At 46.2% G+C, this 24297-nt stretch overlaps 5 non-coding genes across 5 annotated transcripts; all 5 read right to left on the minus strand.

Moving 5' to 3' along the window:
• Window positions 1-191, minus strand: LOC136599576 (U2 spliceosomal RNA). Its single transcript, XR_010789115.1, has one exon. It is a non-coding gene; the product is annotated as a U2 spliceosomal RNA (small nuclear RNA).
• Window positions 192-2828: 2637 nt separating this feature from the next.
• On the minus strand, window positions 2829-3014 carry LOC136599557 (U2 spliceosomal RNA). The gene has a single exon (XR_010789103.1). It is a non-coding gene; the product is annotated as a U2 spliceosomal RNA (small nuclear RNA).
• A 9523-nt stretch (window positions 3015-12537) lies between these two features.
• LOC136599545 (U2 spliceosomal RNA) lies at window positions 12538-12725 on the minus strand. The gene has a single exon (XR_010789092.1). It is a non-coding gene; the product is annotated as a U2 spliceosomal RNA (small nuclear RNA).
• Window positions 12726-20369: 7644 nt separating this feature from the next.
• LOC136599577 (U2 spliceosomal RNA) lies at window positions 20370-20560 on the minus strand. Its single transcript, XR_010789116.1, has one exon. It is a non-coding gene; the product is annotated as a U2 spliceosomal RNA (small nuclear RNA).
• A 2640-nt stretch (window positions 20561-23200) lies between these two features.
• On the minus strand, window positions 23201-23391 carry LOC136599578 (U2 spliceosomal RNA). Its single transcript, XR_010789117.1, has one exon. It is a non-coding gene; the product is annotated as a U2 spliceosomal RNA (small nuclear RNA).
• Window positions 23392-24297: the final 906 nt, after the last annotated feature.

Here is a 24297-nt window from a genome sequence, read left to right on the forward strand (position 1 = left end):
AGGGGGTGCACCGGTCCTGGAGGTACTGCAATACCAGGTCAATGCGTGGAGTGGACAGAGCAAGCTCTTTTTCCAGCTCCCTGTTCTAAAAATCCATTTAATATATGGTCCCCAGATAGGGGACGTATCAGATATTAAACTGATAAGAACAGATACTACACTTGATCTTAGCCAAAAGGCCGAGAAGCGATAACCCGAAATGGGTTTCACCTGTAGCCCGGTCCGCCCAACTCCACTTCCAAGGCTTGAGGCAACACGCTCAGCCAGCACTCTGGGCGCACCCACAATGCACCCAGGCAGCTGGGAGAGCTAGTAAAACTTTCCATAGCCCCGCCCCACGCCTTCTCAACCGCGCCCAGCCTCACACCCTCAGTCCTTCCTCTTGCACCGTGCTCACGCATCCTAGGCTTGCAGAGCCTGCTGCTGCAGGACTCGTCAGCTCCCTACAAACGAGGGTTAAGCCGGCGATGACACTAGAAGCAAGCACTAGTTTGTCTCTGAAGGTGCGTCGGCCGGTCGGTTGGAGGGATCTCTTCGGCCAGCCGCATTTCGAGTAGGGACGGATGGAAACTTTTTACCTAAAATAAGGGAAATTGGCTTCGGCCCCATAGGGCTTTATTGCCTTCCCCTGGGCCAGCATTAGTAGACCCTAGTAAGGAGAATATTAGAGCGGCATGGTCATCCGAAGAACTTAAAAACATACAGCAGGCCTTTTTTGCCCGCCCGCCATACATACATACATACCTACAGATTTTATATTTTTTTTACATATATACATTATATATATATATATACATACATACATACATACATACATACACACACACACACACACACACACACACACACACACACACATACACACATATACACACACACATACAATCTTAAATCTATCTTTAATCTATATCTACAAAATCTGTAAATTAGAAATAATCCATATCTATATTCTACATAATTAATAAAGATAGATAGATAGATAGATAGATAGATAGACTCACATACATGCATACATACATACATACTGTATGCAATTGAGCCAGGTGTTTGGAAGGCTGACGATGTCACTCCTTTGTGATGTCATCAATTTAGAAGCATTAATACCGGGCTTGGCAGCCATTTCAGTCAGTCTCTGCTGCAGCTGGGAGACGGGAGATGGTCTTTATTTCCACCAAGAAGCTGCAGAACTACCGGTAACTGCATCATTTTTATTTTATTCAATATAGGTTTTATTGGTTTCATGGAGGGGGGGAAACTTTTGCCTTATCTCAAAGCAATGTAAAAATAACTTTGACAATGAAACTTAATAAATCAATTTCGAGTTGAACTATATCATGTTTGTCTGTGATATTTTATAAGGTCTACAAACAGGGGAATGAGGGGAGGGTAAGGGGGGGGGGAGTGGTAAGGGAGGGTAGGTATCTATGACACGGGAGAAAGAGAAAATAAAACAAAAAGGGGGGGGGGGGGCGGGCTCCGGAATTGTTGTTTCTCTTTACAATTGTGGTTTAAACGTGTTACTCACATGTCCCTGTCTGTAACCACTTGGTAAATAGGGGTGAGCTCCGGGCATCTATCCATATCGCCCAGGTGTGATACAATTTATCATAGCCTGACGGCTCATCTAGAAGCCTCGTTCTCTCCATACGCTCTATTTCGTGGATCATTGTTATTTTTAGTGGAGTGCATTTTTTATGCAGCACACAAGGGGGAGACAGCGGCCTACCAAAATCTAGTTGGCTGCTGCTGTGGCTTTCTTTTTTTTAAAAAAAGGTAGGTTCCGTTCTTCCATGGTGAGGAATAGGCAGGGAGGTTCCGTTTTTGCCAGCTGGGGAATGCTTATAGGCAAGGCCTTATCCCTGGTGGTGCATGTAACGTTAGACCACGTTTCAGCATTCAGTCAGTCAGTGGCTGACAAACGAGCTCCATGCAAGTTTACATTAAACAGACACATTTCTTTCTTTACTGTATTGACTGCGGTCTGTAATCGAGCGGTTGAACTGTTTCTGTGTCCATGCATTGAATAAAGCAATACATCCTTGTAAAGTAGACGTCCGTTCGTTGGAGTTCTTTGCTCCCCGAGTGTTGCTCCATCTCTAAACGTTGGCCTGGATCTTCATGGACGAATACTGCCCATCCCACGTGGAGCGTGTATCTCAGCCCGCGTGGAGTGCTGCAGTCCAATGAGGTATTCCGTGCTACATAGCAAGCCTTGGGCCTGTGTGATTGGGGGTCCGCTGCTGTCTGTCCACTCTGAAGCGCGCATCCGGGGCCGGCCGCTTTTCGACTACCAGCGACTGCAGGTCACACACACAGGCTGGTTGGAATGGCCTAGCATTATCCTGATCTGGAGGTGTAACTTGAAGCTGCGGGGCCCGAGTACAAAGTCTGGAACTGGGCCCCCAAACTATAAAGCTTCATTGATAGCATTGGTTTACAATGTGGGGAAGAGAGACTTTATGGGCCCCCTGGGGCTCCGGGCCCCCTGCACATACACCCATGACCCGAATACGTGAAGCATACAGACGCAGGCTGCCAGGATACGCTGTGCCTGCCCGATGTTTCCAACTTGGCTATTAGCGCAGCGGTAGGTACGAACTATAGAGTGCGGCTGCCATATGAACTGGTGTGTGTGTTGTTTTGCTTCCAGTTGTACCTGTGCTGTGCACACTCTGGCAGACGCAGCTGCTCAGTGGATACAATGTTGCGAGCAGACGGGCTGAGTGTCAATCAAAGTGCTTGGGTGGTGGTAGCAGCAGCCGCCACAGCTGCGCTGCACCTCTTGCTCGTCAGTTTTGTTTTTCTGCTTTTGGAAACTGCTGTAGGAAAGGGGGTGCACCGGTCCTGGAGGTACTGCAATACCAGGTCAATGCGTGGAGTGGACAGAGCAAGCTCTTTTTCCAGCTCCCTGTTCTAAAAATCCATTTAATATATGGTCCCCAGATAGGGGACGTATCAGATATTAAACTGATAAGAACAGATTTTTTTTTGAGTTAACATCCCCAACTAGTGGGGTGACTTTATTGAAACATCAAGAGTTTTACAAAATAAATGCACTTTAGAAACATTTTAAAACCTAAAATGTTCTAAAACAAAAACTCTTTAAAAATACAGATATACATACACATAAAATGGGCACTTGGTGGCATCACAATATGGAACTCCACTCACTTAAAAGCCATTTTCTGGATAAAATCGGAAAGTTCTTTTTATCTATTATAAAATAATCGTACATCTCGCTAAAACAAATAGATAAAACGTCCTGCACTGTTAAAATCTCATGTTTAAACAGTAAAATGTTTCGGGCCTTCCATAGAGCTGCCTTCACGCAGTTGATGGTCTTCCATGCCATTATCCTCTCGGTCCATGTGGGGCACTCCAGGCATCCGTACAGCACGGTCTCCATCTTTAGCTCTTTAATCCGGGTGATTTTACGTAGAAGAGGGCTTATTTTAGTCCATATAAGTTGGGCGAAGTAACAGGTCCACATCAGGTGTTGTATCGTCTCGTCATCTCGGCATCCTGGTCTTGGGCATGCGGCAGAGTTGGTCAGCCCTCTTCTATGCTGGAATGCCCGGCATGGAAGACACTCGTGAACGCAGCTCCAGGCAAGGTCCTTCTGGGAATTAAAAAGAGAATTATCATTCACCATTCTCCATATTTGTTTTGTTTTTTCTTCATTAAAATTCCCTGCAGGCGCCATAAAACCACTTTCCTTTATGTCCTTATATGTTTTTTTACTATTTAAAAGATATTGTACGGTCTTACCACTCAGATCATATAAAATCACCGTTTTTGCTAAAATCTTGTACTCGTCTGTCAGGTTAAAAGAATAGGGGGAGTTTAAAACTGTGGAAAACCACCTATGTCTACGCATAAAATAACCTGTATTAAAACGGACGAAGTAAGACCAATAATGACTCTTAAAAACAGCATTCAAACACATACTAAAAAACTTAGTTAAAAGAAAAGCCTTAAAATCAGGGAAATCCTTCCCCCCCATGGGTTTGGGTTTTAAAACTATTTCTCGTCTAAGTTTTTCCATCTTGGAGTTCCATAGGAAGGTGAAGCATGCTTTTGTGATTTTCTTTAGCAGCCGGTCTGGAGGGGGAAACACCAAACTGAGGTATAGTAAAATCGGTAAAATAATCATCTTTGTAATTAAAACCTTCCCCTCCAGCGTCAGCTGCCGCATGCTCCACATACACAGTTTTTTGTTTATTTTTTGTGCCACCAAGTCCCAACTGGTAAAACCATTGTTTGACTCATTAAAGGAGACACCTAAAATCTGCACTGATTCAGAAACAGGAACAGGAATGTCCGCTAAAAGCATATCTCCTATATTTAAAATGTTGCTTTTATTAAAATTTACCTTAAAACCGGAGGAGCAACAAAAATACTGAATTTGCCTCAAGGTTTTCTGAATTGAGAGGGTGTCCCTGCACAGCACAGCGACATCATCCATGTACCCCACTACTTTGGCCTCGATACCCCCCCCACCCGGTAGGGGGACTCCACGAACTTGCTTGTCTTTCCTTATGGCGCATAAAAGAGGCTCCAGTGCACAGATAAAAAGTAGTGGGGACAAGGGACACCCCTGCTTCACCCCGGATTTTAAAAGGACATCCTGCGTCTTAAAACCGTTTACTAAAATCTTGCTGGTGCAGTTATCATAAAAGGCTCTTAGAGACAGTAAAAAGCCTTCCGGTATACCCATCTTCTCTAAAACCTTAAAAAGATAAAAATGCGACACTCTGTCGAAGGCCTTCTCGAAATCTATGGATAAAATGGCCATTTTGCCATGCCTCGACTTCGTGTCGCTGATGCAGTCTTTTAAAAGGTTAAGATTTTCGTGTATAGCCCTCCCAGGGACGCCACAGACTTGATTGGTGTGTATAATTTTATGTATGATTTCTTTAAGTCTGTTGGCGCAGATTTTAGCCATGATCTTATAATCGGCGTTTAGAAGGGTGATGGGTCTCCAGTTTTTTATATCAGTCTTATCCCCTTTCTTGTATAACAGAGACACCTCACCCTTCCGCCATGACCCTGGGAGGCTCTTGGAATTAAAAATCTCGCTAAAAAGAGAATAAAAATCCTCTTTTAAGATTCCGTAAAACGTGACATAAAACTCAATGGGTATACCGTCCGGACCAGGCACCTTGCCTGGTTTAAAACTACGGATGGTATCTAAAATCTCCTGCTCCGAAATATCACGTAATAAAAGGCTCTGGGAGACAGGGTCTAAAACATCCGTGATCTCCTTTAATGAGTCTTCCATAAAACTTATATCCACACTTTTAGTGTTAAAAAGATCCGCATAAAAACCATGTACTTTTCCTAAAAGACCCTGTACATCGGTAATTCCATCAAGTTCATTTAAAATACATTTTCTCTCGGTAACTTTCTTAAAAAAATACCTGGAGCAGGTCTCATTCTCTTCGAGGTGCTTGACTCTAGAACGGAATATTATTTCTTTACCTCTCTGCTCCAGGCATTTGGCGATATCTTTCTTGGCGTCCATTACTTCCTTAGTTACCTCTATACCGTGCTCTTTCATCTTGTACAGGGTCTGCAGACGGGTATTTAGATTGGAATAAAAAGCCCGTTTTTCTTTGGCTTTGGAGATCCCAACCTGGATAAAATAGTCCTTGATCTTGATTTTCATCTTTTCCCACCACTGGCTGGTGGGAATGTTGGGATCTCTTACCCGTCTGCATTCTTTAAAAAAAGTAATAAAATCAGATAAAATCTGCGGATCTTGTAGAAGGGACACGTTCATCTTCCAGGCATTACTGGTTCTCCTTCTTTCTCCAAGGTTTGCTTTAAAAAATAAAACCTTGTGGTCAGAGAGGGTATTATTAAAAACATCAGATCTAAAAGGTTGTACCTGGTGAGAGCAGAAGATAAAATCGATCCTGGAGCTGCAGGTGGTGTTGCTCCAGGTCACGCCGGCCTCTTCAGGTAAAAGCGGGTTACAGGTCTTAAAAACATCCGTAAGCAGGTGGTCTGTGACGAGGTTCTTCAGCATATTGGAGGTTTTATCGTAGTTCCTGCTTACGGAGTTAGAGAACCGGCGTTCCCCCCTTAAAACACAATTAAAATCTCCAGCTAAAATAAGGGGATAAGAATCGTTAATAAAAAGGGGTAAAATCTCCAACATTTCTGCTCTCACCTTCTTTTCCGGAGAACCGTAAAAATTTAAAAACTGACATTTAATACCGTTGATAAAAGCTCTGACCAATAAAATTCTGCCCGGTAAAATTTCATAAAAATTTTCAATAAAAACGTTCCCTTTAAAAAGAATGGCGACCCCTGCTGATCTGGATTCGTTAGATCCAGACCAGACTGATGGCCCATGTACCCAATCCTTCTCGTACTTTTTGTATTGGGATTTGTGCGGGATGCCGCATTCCTGCAGGAAGAATACGGAAGCAGCAAAAATGGTTAAGTAGTTGAACAGGGCAGCCCGTCTCACTTTGCTCTCGATGCTTCTTACGTTAAAAGTGAGACATGAAAGGTCCGCCATCATTGAGTGTGTGCGTAGATGTCTTGGAATACGCTCACGATGTTCAACTTAAAAACCACACTCTCCGGCTACGCCAGAGACCCCGCTGGAGCTCTCATACCCCCCCGCATCCGAATCTACAGTAAACAAGGACGATGCTGGAGAGGAACTCCCATCACTCAGCTGCCCCCCCGGGACACCCGAGGCAGGAATGTCAGACAGATCCCATATCGATGACATTGGTAATGTGCTTACCCCAGGGGTCGACATATCGGCCTTCTGCCGTTCACTTTTCCCCTCTGCAGGGGTGGGTACTCGGCTCGCCGCCACCATCTCGGAGGTTGCCCTGGGGTCCCCCACCTGGCAGGGAGGGGGAGGGGCACTGGTGGTTGGCACCTTGGGGGGACCGTCCGGTTTCGCTGCGTCAGCAGGTACTTCCTTGGGTCCCCCCCGTACCACCTCCGAGTACAGGGTGGCCTTCGAGCCTTTCCGCCTTTTCATTGCTGCTGCGTCACCCCCGGGGTCTTCTGCCTCGGGTACCCTCGCAGCCGGCGTCTCCTGCGGGCTAGGACCAGCTTCATCGGACTTCCCCTCTGACCCAGATTTCTGGGATGGGATGTCCATCGGCCGATCCGTAGCCCTCCTCTTGCTGCGCCGCTGCTCTTTGGATGTTCCTTCCTCATTTTGGGGGGGTCTGCTGGAAGTGTCCATGTCCTCCTGTTCCTCTCCTTGGGGGGGTGCGGTTTGGTCTGCTGGCTTCCTTGGCTGCCCTCGCTGCTCCGTATTTCGTGCCCTATGGGGACAAGCATAAAAGAGGTGACCAACTCTGCCGCATAGATGACATTTTTTCGCCATAGGACACTGATTGGTTTCGTGATCTGAGCCTTCACAATTCCTGCAGGTGACGCCGCAACTGTCTTTGTCATGGCCATATTTTTTACAGTTGCGGCAAAAATCAGGCATTCCCGCAAAATAGAGGTCGCCACTCACGTTACCCAGTTTAAAACGAGCAGGCGGTAATTTGAGACCCCCTGGGCACCCAGGGTCCTTAATACACGTGACCTGGAACCTCCATTTAGATGTCCAAATACCAAGCTCGTTCATAATCTTTCCCATACACTTGACCGATTTGAAATAGCCATGTAGGAAGGTTTCCACTTCTTTTTGGTCAGCGTAGGGAGAATACATCTTAATCACAACAAGCTTGGTCACATCTAGGACGTGCTCAACCAACTGGACACCCTCAAGCCGTGGATCTTGTTTAGTAGGAATCGCATTGATTAAATCACTGAAAATACCTTTCTGCGTAAAGGTAACATCATAAGTCCTACGCTTGGGGTAGTCCTGTATTGCCAGTATTTCTCGCTTCTGGATATTGAAAACGCCCATGAGCACGTCCTCTACCACATAACGCAGGCCACGTGTACCCGCCGCTTCCTCAGTAAAAATTACACGGATGGTATTCTGTATCCGGGCATACGCCGGTATAGAGTCAGGGTCCGCACCCATGACTCCTTTCGCCCAAAACGCCTTACAACTCCGCAGTTGTAAACTGTATCCTCACTTGGCACAGGGCCAAGCGGGCAAGGGGGATCGCAACTCGTTTACTCGAGGACTAGTCCCTCTCCCCAATAGCAGCAGGCGGGTTTAGCCCACCGAAGTGGGCGATCCCGCCAGGCCGAGGAGAGGGGTGCCTGAGATACCTTCTGACTAAGACCGCCTGTACCAGGTACACTTGATCTTAGCCAAAAGGCCGAGAAGCGATAACCCGAAATGGGTTTCACCTGTAGCCCGGTCCGCCCAACTCCACTTCCAAGGCTTGAGGCAACACGCTCAGCCAGCACTCTGGGCGCACCCACAATGCACCCAGGCAGCTGGGAGAGCTAGTAAAACTTTCCATAGCCCCGCCCCACGCCTTCTCAACCGCGCCCAGCCTCACACCCTCAGTCCTTCCTCTTGCACCGTGCTCACGCATCCTAGGCTTGCAGAGCCTGCTGCTGCAGGACTCGTCAGCTCCCTACAAACGAGGGTTAAGCCGGCGATGACACTAGAAGCAAGCACTAGTTTGTCTCTGAAGGTGCGTCGGCCGGTCGGTTGGAGGGATCTCTTCGGCCAGCCGCATTTCGAGTAGGGACGGATGGAAACTTTTTACCTAAAATAAGGGAAATTGGCTTCGGCCCCATAGGGCTTTATTGCCTTCCCCTGGGCCAGCATTAGTAGACCCTAGTAAGGAGAATATTAGAGCGGCATGGTCATCCGAAGAACTTAAAAACATACAGCAGGCCTTTTTTGCCCGCCCGCCATACATACATACATACCTACAGATTTTATATTTTTTTTACATATATACACTACCGTTCAAAAGTTTGGGGTCACCCAAACAATTTTGTGTTTTCCATGAAAAGTCACACTTATTCACCACCATGCGTTGTGAAATGAATAGAAAATAGAGTCAAGACTTTGACAAGGTTAGAAATAATGATTTGTATTTAAAATAACATTGTTTTTACATCAAACTTTGCTTTCGTCAAAGAATCCTCCTTTTGCAGCAATTACAGCATTGCACACCTTTGACATTCTAGCTGTTAATTTGTTGAGGTAAGCTTGTGAAATTGCACCCCACGCTTCTAGAAGCATCTCCCACAAGTTGGATTGGTTGGATGGGCACTTCTGGCGTACCATACGGTCAAGCTGCTCCCACAACAGCTCAATGGGGTTCAGATCTGGTGACTGCGCTGGCCACTCCATTACCGATAGAATACCAGCTGCCTGCTTCTGCTGTAAATACTTCTTGCACAATTTGGAGGTGTGTTTAGGGTCATTGTCCTGTTGTAGGATGAAATTGGTTCCAATCAAGCGCTGTCCACTGGGTATGGCATGGCGTTGCAAAATGGAGTGATAGCCTTCCTTATTCAGAATCCCTTTTACCCTGTACAAATCTCCCACCTTACCAGCACCAAAGCAACCCCAGACCATCACATTACCTCCACCATGCTTAACAGATGGCGTCAGGCATTCTTCCAGCATCTTTTCATTTGTTCTGCGTCTCACAAACGTTCTTCTTTGTGATCCAAACACCTCAAACTTGGATTCATCCGTCCACAACACTTTTTTCCAGTCTTCCTCTGTCCAATGTCTGTGTTCTTTTGCCCATCTTAATCTTTTTCTTTTATTGGCCAGTCTCAGATATGGCTTTTTCTTTGCCACTCTGCCCTGAAGCCCAAAATCCCGCAGCCGCCTCTTCACTGTAGATGTTGACACTGGTGTTTTGCGGGTACTATTTAATGAAGATGCCAGTTGGGTACCTGTGAGGCGTCTGTTTCTCAAACTAGAGACTCTAATGTGCTTATCTTCTTGCTTAGTTGTGCAACGCGGCCTCCCACTTCTTTTTCTACTCTGGTTAGAGCCTGTTTGTGCTGTCCTCTGAAGGGAGTAGTACACACCGTTGTAGGAAATCTTCAATTTCTTAGCAATTTCTCACATGAAATAGCCTTCATTTCTAAGAACAAGAATAGACTGTCGAGTTTCAGATGAAAGTTCTCTTTTTCTGGCCATTTTAAGCGTTTAATTGACCCCACAAATGTGATGCTCCAGAAACTCAATCTGCTCACAGGAAGGTCAGTTTTGTAGCTTCTGTAACGAGCTAGACTGTTTTCAGATGTGTGAACATGATTGCACAAGGGTTTTCTAATCATCAATTAGCCTTCTGAGCCAATGAGCAAACACATTGTACCATTTGAACACTGGAGTGATAGTTGCTGGAAATGGGCCTCTATTCACCTTTGTAGATTTTGCACAAAAAAACAGGCATTTGCAGCTAGAATAGTCATTTACCACATTAGCAATGTATAGAGTGCATTTGTTTAAAGTTAGGACTAGTTTAAAGTTATCTTCATTGAAAAGTACAGTGCTTTTCCTTCAAAAATAAGGACATTTCAATGTGACCCCAAACTTTTGAACGGTAGTGTACATTATATATATATATATACATACATACATACATACATACATACACACACACACACACACACACACACATATACACACACACATACAATCTTAAATCTATCTTTAATCTATATCTACAAAATCTGTAAATTAGAAATAATCCATATCTATATTCTACATAATTAATAAAGATAGATAGATAGATAGATAGATAGATAGATAGATAGATAGATAGATAGATAGACTCACATACATGCATACATACATACATACTGTATGCAATTGAGCCAGGTGTTTGGAAGGCTGACGATGTCACTCCTTTGTGATGTCATCAATTTAGAAGCATTAATACCGGGCTTGGCAGCCATTTCAGTCAGTCTCTGCTGCAGCTGGGAGACGGGAGATGGTCTTTATTTCCACCAAGAAGCTGCAGAACTACCGGTAACTGCATCATTTTTATTTTATTCAATATAGGTTTTATTGGTTTCATGGAGGGGGGGAAACTTTTGCCTTATCTCAAAGCAATGTAAAAATAACTTTGACAATGAAACTTAATAAATCAATTTCGAGTTGAACTATATCATGTTTGTCTGTGATATTTTATAAGGTCTACAAACAGGGGAATGAGGGGAGGGTAAGGGGGGGGGGGGGAGTGGTAAGGGAGGGTAGGTATCTATGACACGGGAGAAAGAGAAAATAAAACAAAAAGGGGGGGGGGGGGGGCGGGCTCCGGAATTGTTGTTTCTCTTTACAATTGTGGTTTAAACGTGTTACTCACATGTCCCTGTCTGTAACCACTTGGTAAATAGGGGTGAGCTCCGGGCATCTATCCATATCGCCCAGGTGTGATACAATTTATCATAGCCTGACGGCTCATCTAGAAGCCTCGTTCTCTCCATACGCTCTATTTCGTGGATCATTGTTATTTTTAGTGGAGTGCATTTTTTATGCAGCACACAAGGGGGAGACAGCGGCCTACCAAAATCTAGTTGGCTGCTGCTGTGGCTTTCTTTTTTTTAAAAAAAGGTAGGTTCCGTTCTTCCATGGTGAGGAATAGGCAGGGAGGTTCCGTTTTTGCCAGCTGGGGAATGCTTATAGGCAAGGCCTTATCCCTGGTGGTGCATGTAACGTTAGACCACGTTTCAGCATTCAGTCAGTCAGTGGCTGACAAACGAGCTCCATGCAAGTTTACATTAAACAGACACATTTCTTTCTTTACTGTATTGACTGCGGTCTGTAATCGAGCGGTTGAACTGTTTCTGTGTCCATGCATTGAATAAAGCAATACATCCTTGTAAAGTAGACGTCCGTTCGTTGGAGTTCTTTGCTCCCCGAGTGTTGCTCCATCTCTAAACGTTGGCCTGGATCTTCATGGACGAATACTGCCCATCCCACGTGGAGCGTGTATCTCAGCCCGCGTGGAGTGCTGCAGTCCAATGAGGTATTCCGTGCTACATAGCAAGCCTTGGGCCTGTGTGATTGGGGGTCCGCTGCTGTCTGTCCACTCTGAAGCGCGCATCCGGGGCCGGCCGCTTTTCGACTACCAGCGACTGCAGGTCACACACACAGGCTGGTTGGAATGGCCTAGCATTATCCTGATCTGGAGGTGTAACTTGAAGCTGCGGGGCCCGAGTACAAAGTCTGGAACTGGGCCCCCAAACTATAAAGCTTCATTGATAGCATTGGTTTACAATGTGGGGAAGAGAGACTTTATGGGCCCCCTGGGGCTCCGGGCCCCCTGCACATACACCCATGACCCGAATACGTGAAGCATACAGACGCAGGCTGCCAGGATACGCTGTGCCTGCCCGATGTTTCCAACTTGGCTATTAGCGCAGCGGTAGGTACGAACTATAGAGTGCGGCTGCCATATGAACTGGTGTGTGTGTTGTTTTGCTTCCAGTTGTACCTGTGCTGTGCACACTCTGGCAGACGCAGCTGCTCAGTGGATACAATGTTGCGAGCAGACGGGCTGAGTGTCAATCAAAGTGCTTGGGTGGTGGTAGCAGCAGCCGCCACAGCTGCGCTGCACCTCTTGCTCGTCAGTTTTGTTTTTCTGCTTTTGGAAACTGCTGTAGGAAAGGGGGTGCACCGGTCCTGGAGGTACTGCAATACCAGGTCAATGCGTGGAGTGGACAGAGCAAGCTCTTTTTCCAGCTCCCTGTTCTAAAAATCCATTTAATATATGGTCCCCAGATAGGGGACGTATCAGATATTAAACTGATAAGAACAGATTTTTTTTTTTTTTTTTTTTATAACCAAAGGTTTTTATTTATTCACAACATAATAAATCCATCACATTATACAACATAAATACATTACAAATCATGACAAATCAACTAATTGTATCCATTTTTTGACCTTCCATATTCCTTCCGCATCGACTCCATCCTTTCTTTTGTCCCATAAATAAATGAAGTATAATTTCCCCAACACCATTCGCACGCTGTCCCTCTCACTTACATCCTTCCTCTTGAACACATACACATTCCTTACATCCCACAACACTTCCTTCACGCACGCCATAAACAGCCACAACAGTCTCTCTCTCACACTGCCTCTCGCACCCAAACCAAACATAACTAACTCAAAGGACATGAAATTAACTCCTGTTATCTCCTTACATAACGGACCAAGTCTCCGCAGCACATTTTGTGCATGGCTGCAGTTCCAAAATAAATGAACCACATTCTCACATCCACCGCACCCCTCTCTCGGACATCTCTCACTCCTCACCAAACCTCTCACACGCTGAAACTCTCGCACCGGTAACACGCCATGCAGACTCTGCCATACAATCTCACTCTGCCTATTACTCATCCCATCCATCCGCACTTTCTTCCACACTCTCTCCACATTCACTCTGCTAACAGAATTAATATCAGACATCTCGTCCTTACTCTCAATCATTCGTTTAACCATTCGCTTATTCTTAAGTACATTCACTTCACAGTCATCCAACTCAAACTTCGCCACAAAACATGCTGTCCATTCATACCACTTAGGGATTTGGAAAGCAACTGGTTTCCTCAAGTCGTATTCGCACCATTTCATACGTACAAACCATCTCCCTGCTAGATACCTCATCATGCACGCCCCTTTGGTGGTTTTTTGCAACATGCTTAGTAGGAAAACTACGCTGTTGCATCCAAAGTATGTCTCTAAATTGGGAAAGCCCATCCCTCCTCTCTCCCAACTCTTGTACACTGCCTCCCTCCTCAGACGTTCCATTTTGGACCCCCAGAAGAACAGAAACATGACCCTGTTCAGCCTCCTCTGACCCATGTATCCCGGAGGGAAAACTAATGCCACGTATAAGAAAATGGGCAAAATTACGCTCTTTAATATTACGATTTTGCCTATCATAGTCAGGTTGCGTAATTTCCAAAAATTTAACCGGTTCTCCACCTTCTGTCTTGCCTCCTCCCAGCTCTCTTCCCCCTGTAAATTGTTATTAAACCTAATGCCTAGAATTTTAATTGGCCCGGACACAATATTTAAACCTATATCTGCATCCACTCCAGTCTCACCAAACACCTTGCACTCACTTTTATCCCAGTTGACACGGAACGCAGACGCACCACAAAACACAGACACCAACAGCTTCACTCTCCTCACTGCACTCTCAGACTCACACATCACACACACATCATCCATATACGCACACACCTTTAACTCTCTGCCGTCACTACCTGGGATGTGGATCCCCCTCACCATCTTCTCCTGTCTTATTAGACATAGTAACGGCTCCATGGCGCAGATGAAAACCACGGCCGACAGCGGACACCCCTGACGCACACCAGACATCACATTCACTCTCCTTCCAACCTTCCCGTTCACTAACATACTACTATAAATCCTTTCATACAGACTCCTCACTCGCTCTACAAACATACCCGGGAACCCCATGCACACCAACACTCGGAACAAGAATCCATGCGACAACCTATCATACGCTTTTTCAAAATCCAAGCTCACCACATACACACTCTTCTTTCGCTCCTTACAATCTCCCAGACAATCCCGCACCAGACACAGACTCTCATGCACCCTCCTACCGGGCACCGCACAGTACTGGTCCTCGCTCACCACACTCTCCACTACCGCACGCATCCGATTTGCAATGATTTTAGCATAAATTTTATAGTCAGCATTAAGAAGCGTAATCGGGCGCCAATTTTTTAAATTTTTCAGATTGCCCTTTTTGGGGATTAATACAACCAGTCCACCTCGCATACTTTCAGCCATATCCACATTCACCCACATGTACTGGCACACTTCACACACATCTTTCCCTATCACACTCCACAGCATACGATAATATTCAATCGGTAACCCATCCATACCAGGCGTTTTATTAGCGGCCATACTCTGGACCGCCTCCCACACTTCTTTAGCGGTGATGTCATGTGTGATGGACACTTGGTCCGCCTCCCCTAACTTGTTTTCAAGTGTGGTTAACACGTCATCCTCCAGGACTTCATCCCTCCATTTTACCTTATATAAGTCCTCATAGAAGGATGCTACCTCTTCGTACACCTCCTCCCCCCTCACCTCCCCTCCTGTATCTCTCTCTATTACTTCGAAGGTAGGTTTTTTAGAAAACACTTTTTTAAAAAAGAACCGCGAACATGTCTCATCATGCAGCATCTTGTCTAATTTAGCGCGGTACATTATGCTCTTCCCTTTTTCCACTAGATAATTATTTATCTGTCTTCTGGTTTTCAAGATGTCTTCTTGCACATCTCTTCCGTTATCGCGCAATTTTATCAACAGGCTTAGTTTGTTGCCAAGCCTCACGTACTCTGCCTTCCTTTCCCTGGCTACTTTGTATCCTGCCGACTTGAAAAAGGTTTTAGTTTTCCCCTTTACCCAATCCCACCAATCTAAGACATTTACAAAGTCCCCCTTTCTGTCCCTCCACCTCCTATACAGACTTTCATATTGTTTTTTTATGTCCTGTCCCTCCAGAAGCTTGAGGTTCAGCTTCCAGACTCCCCTCCCCCACACAACACCGTTCCCTACCTCCACCCCACATAACAGACACTCATGATCTGAGAATAGCGCCATCTCTTGAACATAACTTGTGGCAGATAGACCTTCTGATAAAAAACAATAATCAATTTTGGAGTGGACTCCACCCCTGTCCGCATGGTATGTATTAAGCTGAGGGGATATGCCACACGCCTGTTGGATATCCCTCAGGTGAAAATCAGAGCATAGTTCAAATAAACATTTTGCAGACACGTCAAACGATTTTTTTGAGAGGTCACAATTCATGTCCCCTATGAGGACGGTAGGTGTCCTTCCTTGCATGAAAAACTTTATTTTGTTAAATAGAGCGCTCCTCTCATGCTTCTCCGCAGGTGCATACACATTAATAACACGGAATTGCGTACCTCTATATAATAACACCGCGGAGATGCATCTTCCCGCCTCAATTATTTCGCTACTCTGTAGCGCCAACTCTCTGGAGTTAATAAGTATACCGACTCCGTCGTTTTTATTATATGTACTCCCCGACCATGCTGCAGCACCATAAGGCCATTCTGACGGGCTGACATCAGTGTCTATACCACACTCCTGCAAGCAAAATAAATCAGCATTCTTCTGATGCAAAAAACTAAAAATTGCTGCCCTTCTGGCCTTTGATTTAAAAACGCGCACGTTCTGGGAACATATATTCAAAACCATAATTGTTATACCTTTGCAGAAAAATGTCTTAGTTCACGCAAAGACCTTTTAACAAATGTCATACACTTATATGCCTTCCACTTAAAGTGGCTAAACCACTAAATACACAGGATTATATAGACACTTTGTGGCTCATTTTATAAGTCCTCGCCACTCTCACCTGAGCACTCCAGGTCTTGCGCCAAAGTCTCGAAAGGGTTACTGACCTCCATGAGCGTCTCTTTACTTTTTGTGCACCTTCTTTTTTTGGCTGTGTTCTTTCCAGCCACCTCCACAAACTCCTCCTCACTGGAGTCATTCAGCCCACCACCTCCACCTCCCCCCTCCCTCTTACTCAGGACTGTCTCAGGGGAGGAAAATTCCTCAATGTTCCCTGAGGGGTTAATGGGGCTGTCCACTTCCTCGATGATCTCCTCCAACTGTCTGATAACCCCAACCACCTGCTCTTCCGGAGTAGCACTCCCAACATGCGGCGTCTCAGGTACTTTTTGGGTATCCACTTTCCTCTTAATTTCCTCCTCTTTTCCTGCTTTAGCAGCCGCAGACACAGACGCAGCTGCAGCTCTCACTGCCTTGGCTCTCACAGGAACAACAGGTGTAATACTTTCAGCAGTTCCCTGCTCAGGCTGGACAGACACCTCATTAGCTGCAGCTGATGGCCGAGGTTCTGCAGCAGCCGCACCTGCAGACGTGCTCGCCTTGCTGGCTGCTGCTCCCTCCTCAGGGGGTCGCCGCCAGCCACCAAAACCACCGTTCGCCGGGCAATCTTTCACCACGTGCTCAGACGACCCACAAAGATCGCACCTCTTTGGCTTAGGGCAGTCGCCAGCATGGTGCCCAACACCCTTGCAGTTTCTGCACACAAGGCCTTTGGTACAGTCCGCTTTAATGTGACCAAACTGCTCGCAATTCCGGCAATAGGTCGGCTGTCCCGCATAATGTAAGTAGCCACGGTAGCCAGCAATGGAAAAATTGGCAGGGGGGTGCATCACTCCCCCGATACGACTTGGGTTCCTCTTCAGTCTCACCATGAATTTATATTTACAGTTAAATATTCCTAGGATATTCTTCTGTTTTTCACCACCTCGTACGTGGTCGCAATACTGCTCAAGGAAACTGAAAAGGAGGCCCACATCCGTGTAAGGGTTAAACACGTGCACTGTCACCAGCCTCTCCTGCAAGCCAAACAGGGGGGTTATTTTAACCCCGTTAAGGAGCTCAGTGTCTCTCTGGGTTCGCAGCCATTCAAACACGTTTAGGCATGCCCCTTCATCACAAAAAGTGACATCATATTGCCCCTGACGGGGAAAGTCCTGGACACTATAAATCTCCTCCACAGGTACATCACCTTTTTCCAACAGTACGTCCCGGACGATGTAAACCAGGTTGTTCTTTAGGCTGCTCTTGGACTCCACCTCAAACCGGATCGTGTTCTTGATGCCGTACATCCTGCAAGGTAACTGTCGGTGTAACACCACAGATAAAGTGATCCTTCTCACTGGGTGAACCCCAGCACACCCACGGCCCACAGCTCAGACCAAGCTTTACACTTGATCTTTGCCAAAAGGCCGAGAAGCGATAACCCGAAATGGGTTTCACCTGTAGCCCGGTCCGCCCAACTCCACTTCCAAGGCTTGAGGCAACACGCTCAGCCAGCACTCTGGGCGCACCCACAATGCACCCAGGCAGCTGGGAGAGCTAGTAAAACTTTCCATAGCCCCGCCCCACGCCTTCTCAACCGCGCCCAGCCTCACACCCTCAGTCCTTCCTCTTGCACCGTGCTCACGCATCCTAGGCTTGCAGAGCCTGCTGCTGCAGGACTCGTCAGCTCCCTACAAACGAGGGTTAAGCCGGCGATGACACTAGAAGCAAGCACTAGTTTGTCTCTGAAGGTGCGTCGGCCGGTCGGTTGGAGGGATCTCTTCGGCCAGCCGCATTTCGAGTAGGGACGGATGGAAACTTTTTACCTAAAATAAGGGAAATTGGCTTCGGCCCCATAGGGCTTTATTGCCTTCCCCTGGGCCAGCATTAGTAGACCCTAGTAAGGAGAATATTAGAGCGGCATGGTCATCCGAAGAACTTAAAAACATACAGCAGGCCTTTTTTGCCCGCCCGCCATACATACATACATACCTACAGATTTTATATTTTTTTTACATATATACATTATATATATATATATACATACATACATACATACATACATACACACACACACACACACACACACACACACACACATACACACATATACACACACACATACAATCTTAAATCTATCTTTAATCTATATCTACAAAATCTGTAAATTAGAAATAATCCATATCTATATTCTACATAATTAATAAAGATAGATAGATAGATAGATAGATAGATAGATAGACTCACATACATGCATACATACATACATACTGTATGCAATTGAGCCAGGTGTTTGGAAGGCTGACGATGTCACTCCTTTGTGATGTCATCAATTTAGAAGCATTAATACCGGGCTTGGCAGCCATTTCAGTCAGTCTCTGCTGCAGCTGGGAGACGGGAGATGGTCTTTATTTCCACCAAGAAGCTGCAGAACTACCGGTAACTGCATCATTTTTATTTTATTCAATATAGGTTTTATTGGTTTCATGGAGGGGGGGAAACTTTTGCCTTATCTCAAAGCAATGTAAAAATAACTTTGACAATGAAACTTAATAAATCAATTTCGAGTTGAACTATATCATGTTTGTCTGTGATATTTTATAAGGTCTACAAACAGGGGAATGAGGGGAGGGTAAGGGGGGGGGGGAGTGGTAAGGGAGGGTAGGTATCTATGACACGGGAGAAAGAGAAAATAAAACAAAAAGGGGGGGGGGGGGGGGCGGGCTCCGGAATTGTTGTTTCTCTTTACAATTGTGGTTTAAACGTGTTACTCACATGTCCCTGTCTGTAACCACTTGGTAAATAGGGGTGAGCTCCGGGCATCTATCCATATCGCCCAGGTGTGATACAATTTATCATAGCCTGACGGCTCATCTAGAAGCCTCGTTCTCTCCATACGCTCTATTTCGTGGATCATTGTTATTTTTAGTGGAGTGCATTTTTTATGCAGCACACAAGGGGGAGACAGCGGCCTACCAAAATCTAGTTGGCTGCTGCTGTGGCTTTCTTTTTTTTAAAAAAAGGTAGGTTCCGTTCTTCCATGGTGAGGAATAGGCAGGGAGGTTCCGTTTTTGCCAGCTGGGGAATGCTTATAGGCAAGGCCTTATCCCTGGTGGTGCATGTAACGTTAGACCACGTTTCAGCATTCAGTCAGTCAGTGGCTGACAAACGAGCTCCATGCAAGTTTACATTAAACAGACACATTTCTTTCTTTACTGTATTGACTGCGGTCTGTAATCGAGCGGTTGAACTGTTTCTGTGTCCATGCATTGAATAAAGCAATACATCCTTGTAAAGTAGACGTCCGTTCGTTGGAGTTCTTTGCTCCCCGAGTGTTGCTCCATCTCTAAACGTTGGCCTGGATCTTCATGGACGAATACTGCCCATCCCACGTGGAGCGTGTATCTCAGCCCGCGTGGAGTGCTGCAGTCCAATGAGGTATTCCGTGCTACATAGCAAGCCTTGGGCCTGTGTGATTGGGGGTCCGCTGCTGTCTGTCCACTCTGAAGCGCGCATCCGGGGCCGGCCGCTTTTCGACTACCAGCGACTGCAGGTCACACACACAGGCTGGTTGGAATGGCCTAGCATTATCCTGATCTGGAGGTGTAACTTGAAGCTGCGGGGCCCGAGTACAAAGTCTGGAACTGGGCCCCCAAACTATAAAGCTTCATTGATAGCATTGGTTTACAATGTGGGGAAGAGAGACTTTATGGGCCCCCTGGGGCTCCGGGCCCCCTGCACATACACCCATGACCCGAATACGTGAAGCATACAGACGCAGGCTGCCAGGATACGCTGTGCCTGCCCGATGTTTCCAACTTGGCTATTAGCGCAGCGGTAGGTACGAACTATAGAGTGCGGCTGCCATATGAACTGGTGTGTGTGTTGTTTTGCTTCCAGTTGTACCTGTGCTGTGCACACTCTGGCAGACGCAGCTGCTCAGTGGATACAATGTTGCGAGCAGACGGGCTGAGTGTCAATCAAAGTGCTTGGGTGGTGGTAGCAGCAGCCGCCACAGCTGCGCTGCACCTCTTGCTCGTCAGTTTTGTTTTTCTGCTTTTGGAAACTGCTGTAGGAAAGGGGGTGCACCGGTCCTGGAGGTACTGCAATACCAGGTCAATGCGTGGAGTGGACAGAGCAAGCTCTTTTTCCAGCTCCCTGTTCTAAAAATCCATTTAATATATGGTCCCCAGATAGGGGACGTATCAGATATTAAACTGATAAGAACAGATACTACACTTGATCTTAGCCAAAAGGCCGAGAAGCGATAACCCGAAATGGGTTTCACCTGTAGCCCGGTCCGCCCAACTCCACTTCCAAGGCTTGAGGCAACACGCTCAGCCAGCACTCTGGGCGCACCCACAATGCACCCAGGCAGCTGGGAGAGCTAGTAAAACTTTCCATAGCCCCGCCCCACGCCTTCTCAACCGCGCCCAGCCTCACACCCTCAGTCCTTCCTCTTGCACCGTGCTCACGCATCCTAGGCTTGCAGAGCCTGCTGCTGCAGGACTCGTCAGCTCCCTACAAACGAGGGTTAAGCCGGCGATGACACTAGAAGCAAGCACTAGTTTGTCTCTGAAGGTGCGTCGGCCGGTCGGTTGGAGGGATCTCTTCGGCCAGCCGCATTTCGAGTAGGGACGGATGGAAACTTTTTACCTAAAATAAGGGAAATTGGCTTCGGCCCCATAGGGCTTTATTGCCTTCCCCTGGGCCAGCATTAGTAGACCCTAGTAAGGAGAATATTAGAGCGGCATGGTCATCCGAAGAACTTAAAAACATACAGCAGGCCTTTTTTGCCCGCCCGCCATACATACATACATACCTACAGATTTTATATTTTTTTTACATATATACATTATATATATATATATACATACATACATACATACATACATACACACACACACACACACACACACACACACACACACACACACACATACACACATATACACACACACATACAATCTTAAATCTATCTTTAATCTATATCTACAAAATCTGTAAATTAGAAATAATCCATATCTATATTCTACATAATTAATAAAGATAGATAGATAGATAGATAGATAGATAGACTCACATACATGCATACATACATACATACTGTATGCAATTGAGCCAGGTGTTTGGAAGGCTGACGATGTCACTCCTTTGTGATGTCATCAATTTAGAAGCATTAATACCGGGCTTGGCAGCCATTTCAGTCAGTCTCTGCTGCAGCTGGGAGACGGGAGATGGTCTTTATTTCCACCAAGAAGCTGCAGAACTACCGGTAACTGCATCATTTTTATTTTATTCAATATAGGTTTTATTGGTTTCATGGAGGGGGGGAAACTTTTGCCTTATCTCAAAGCAATGTAAAAATAACTTTGACAATGAAACTTAATAAATCAATTTCGAGTTGAACTATATCATGTTTGTCTGTGATATTTTATAAGGTCTACAAACAGGGGAATGAGGGGAGGGTAAGGGGGGGGGGAGTGGTAAGGGAGGGTAGGTATCTATGACACGGGAGAAAGAGAAAATAAAACAAAAAGGGGGGGGGGGGCGGGCTCCGGAATTGTTGTTTCTCTTTACAATTGTGGTTTAAACGTGTTACTCACATGTCCCTGTCTGTAACCACTTGGTAAATAGGGGTGAGCTCCGGGCATCTATCCATATCGCCCAGGTGTGATACAATTTATCATAGCCTGACGGCTCATCTAGAAGCCTCGTTCTCTCCATACGCTCTATTTCGTGGATCATTGTTATTTTTAGTGGAGTGCATTTTTTATGCAGCACACAAGGGGGAGACAGCGGCCTACCAAAATCTAGTTGGCTGCTGCTGTGGCTTTCTTTTTTTTAAAAAAAGGTAGGTTCCGTTCTTCCATGGTGAGGAATAGGCAGGGAGGTTCCGTTTTTGCCAGCTGGGGAATGCTTATAGGCAAGGCCTTATCCCTGGTGGTGCATGTAACGTTAGACCACGTTTCAGCATTCAGTCAGTCAGTGGCTGACAAACGAGCTCCATGCAAGTTTACATTAAACAGACACATTTCTTTCTTTACTGTATTGACTGCGGTCTGTAATCGAGCGGTTGAACTGTTTCTGTGTCCATGCATTGAATAAAGCAATACATCCTTGTAAAGTAGACGTCCGTTCGTTGGAGTTCTTTGCTCCCCGAGTGTTGCTCCATCTCTAAACGTTGGCCTGGATCTTCATGGACGAATACTGCCCATCCCACGTGGAGCGTGTATCTCAGCCCGCGTGGAGTGCTGCAGTCCAATGAGGTATTCCGTGCTACATAGCAAGCCTTGGGCCTGTGTGATTGGGGGTCCGCTGCTGTCTGTCCACTCTGAAGCGCGCATCCGGGGCCGGCCGCTTTTCGACTACCAGCGACTGCAGGTCACACACACAGGCTGGTTGGAATGGCCTAGCATTATCCTGATCTGGAGGTGTAACTTGAAGCTGCGGGGCCCGAGTACAAAGTCTGGAACTGGGCCCCCAAACTATAAAGCTTCATTGATAGCATTGGTTTACAATGTGGGGAAGAGAGACTTTATGGGCCCCCTGGGGCTCCGGGCCCCCTGCACATACACCCATGACCCGAATACGTGAAGCATACAGACGCAGGCTGCCAGGATACGCTGTGCCTGCCCGATGTTTCCAACTTGGCTATTAGCGCAGCGGTAGGTACGAACTATAGAGTGCGGCTGCCATATGAACTGGTGTGTGTGTTGTTTTGCTTCCAGTTGTACCTGTGCTGTGCACACTCTGGCAGACGCAGCTGCTCAGTGGATACAATGTTGCGAGCAGACGGGCTGAGTGTCAATCAAAGTGCTTGGGTGGTGGTAGCAGCAGCCGCCACAGCTGCGCTGCACCTCTTGCTCGTCAGTTTTGTTTTTCTGCTTTTGGAAACTGCTGTAGGAAAGGGGGTGCACCGGTCCTGGAGGTACTGCAATACCAGGTCAATGCGTGGAGTGGACAGAGCAAGCTCTTTTTCCAGCTCCCTGTTCTAAAAATCCATTTAATATATGGTCCCCAGATAGGGGACGTATCAGATATTAAACTGATAAGAACAGATACTACACTTGATCTTAGCCAAAAGGCCGAGAAGCGATAACCCGAAATGGGTTTCACCTGTAGCCCGGTCCGCCCAACTCCACTTCCAAGGCTTGAGGCAACACGCTCAGCCAGCACTCTGGGCGCACCCACAATGCACCCAGGCAGCTGGGAGAGCTAGTAAAACTTTCCATAGCCCCGCCCCACGCCTTCTCAACCGCGCCCAGCCTCACACCCTCAGTCCTTCCTCTTGCACCGTGCTCACGCATCCTAGGCTTGCAGAGCCTGCTGCTGCAGGACTCGTCAGCTCCCTACAAACGAGGGTTAAGCCGGCGATGACACTAGAAGCAAGCACTAGTTTGTCTCTGAAGGTGCGTCGGCCGGTCGGTTGGAGGGATCTCTTCGGCCAGCCGCATTTCGAGTAGGGACGGATGGAAACTTTTTACCTAAAATAAGGGAAATTGGCTTCGGCCCCATAGGGCTTTATTGCCTTCCCCTGGGCCAGCATTAGTAGACCCTAGTAAGGAGAATATTAGAGCGGCATGGTCATCCGAAGAACTTAAAAACATACAGCAGGCCTTTTTTGCCCGCCCGCCATACATACATACATACCTACAGATTTTATATTTTTTTTACATATATACATTATATATATATATATACATACATACATACATACATACACACACACACACACACACACACACACACACACACACACACACACACACACATACACACATATACACACACACATACAATCTTAAATCTATCTTTAATCTATATCTACAAAATCTGTAAATTAGAAATAATCCATATCTATATTCTACATAATTAATAAAGATAGATAGATAGATAGATAGATAGATAGATAGATAGATAGATAGATAGATAGATAGATAGATAGACTCACATACATGCATACATACATACATACTGTATGCAATTGAGCCAGGTGTTTGGAA

The sequence above is a fragment of the Eleutherodactylus coqui genome, unplaced genomic scaffold (genome assembly GCF_035609145.1).
Source record: "Eleutherodactylus coqui strain aEleCoq1 unplaced genomic scaffold, aEleCoq1.hap1 HAP1_SCAFFOLD_101, whole genome shotgun sequence".
Taxonomy (NCBI): domain Eukaryota; kingdom Metazoa; phylum Chordata; class Amphibia; order Anura; family Eleutherodactylidae; genus Eleutherodactylus; species Eleutherodactylus coqui.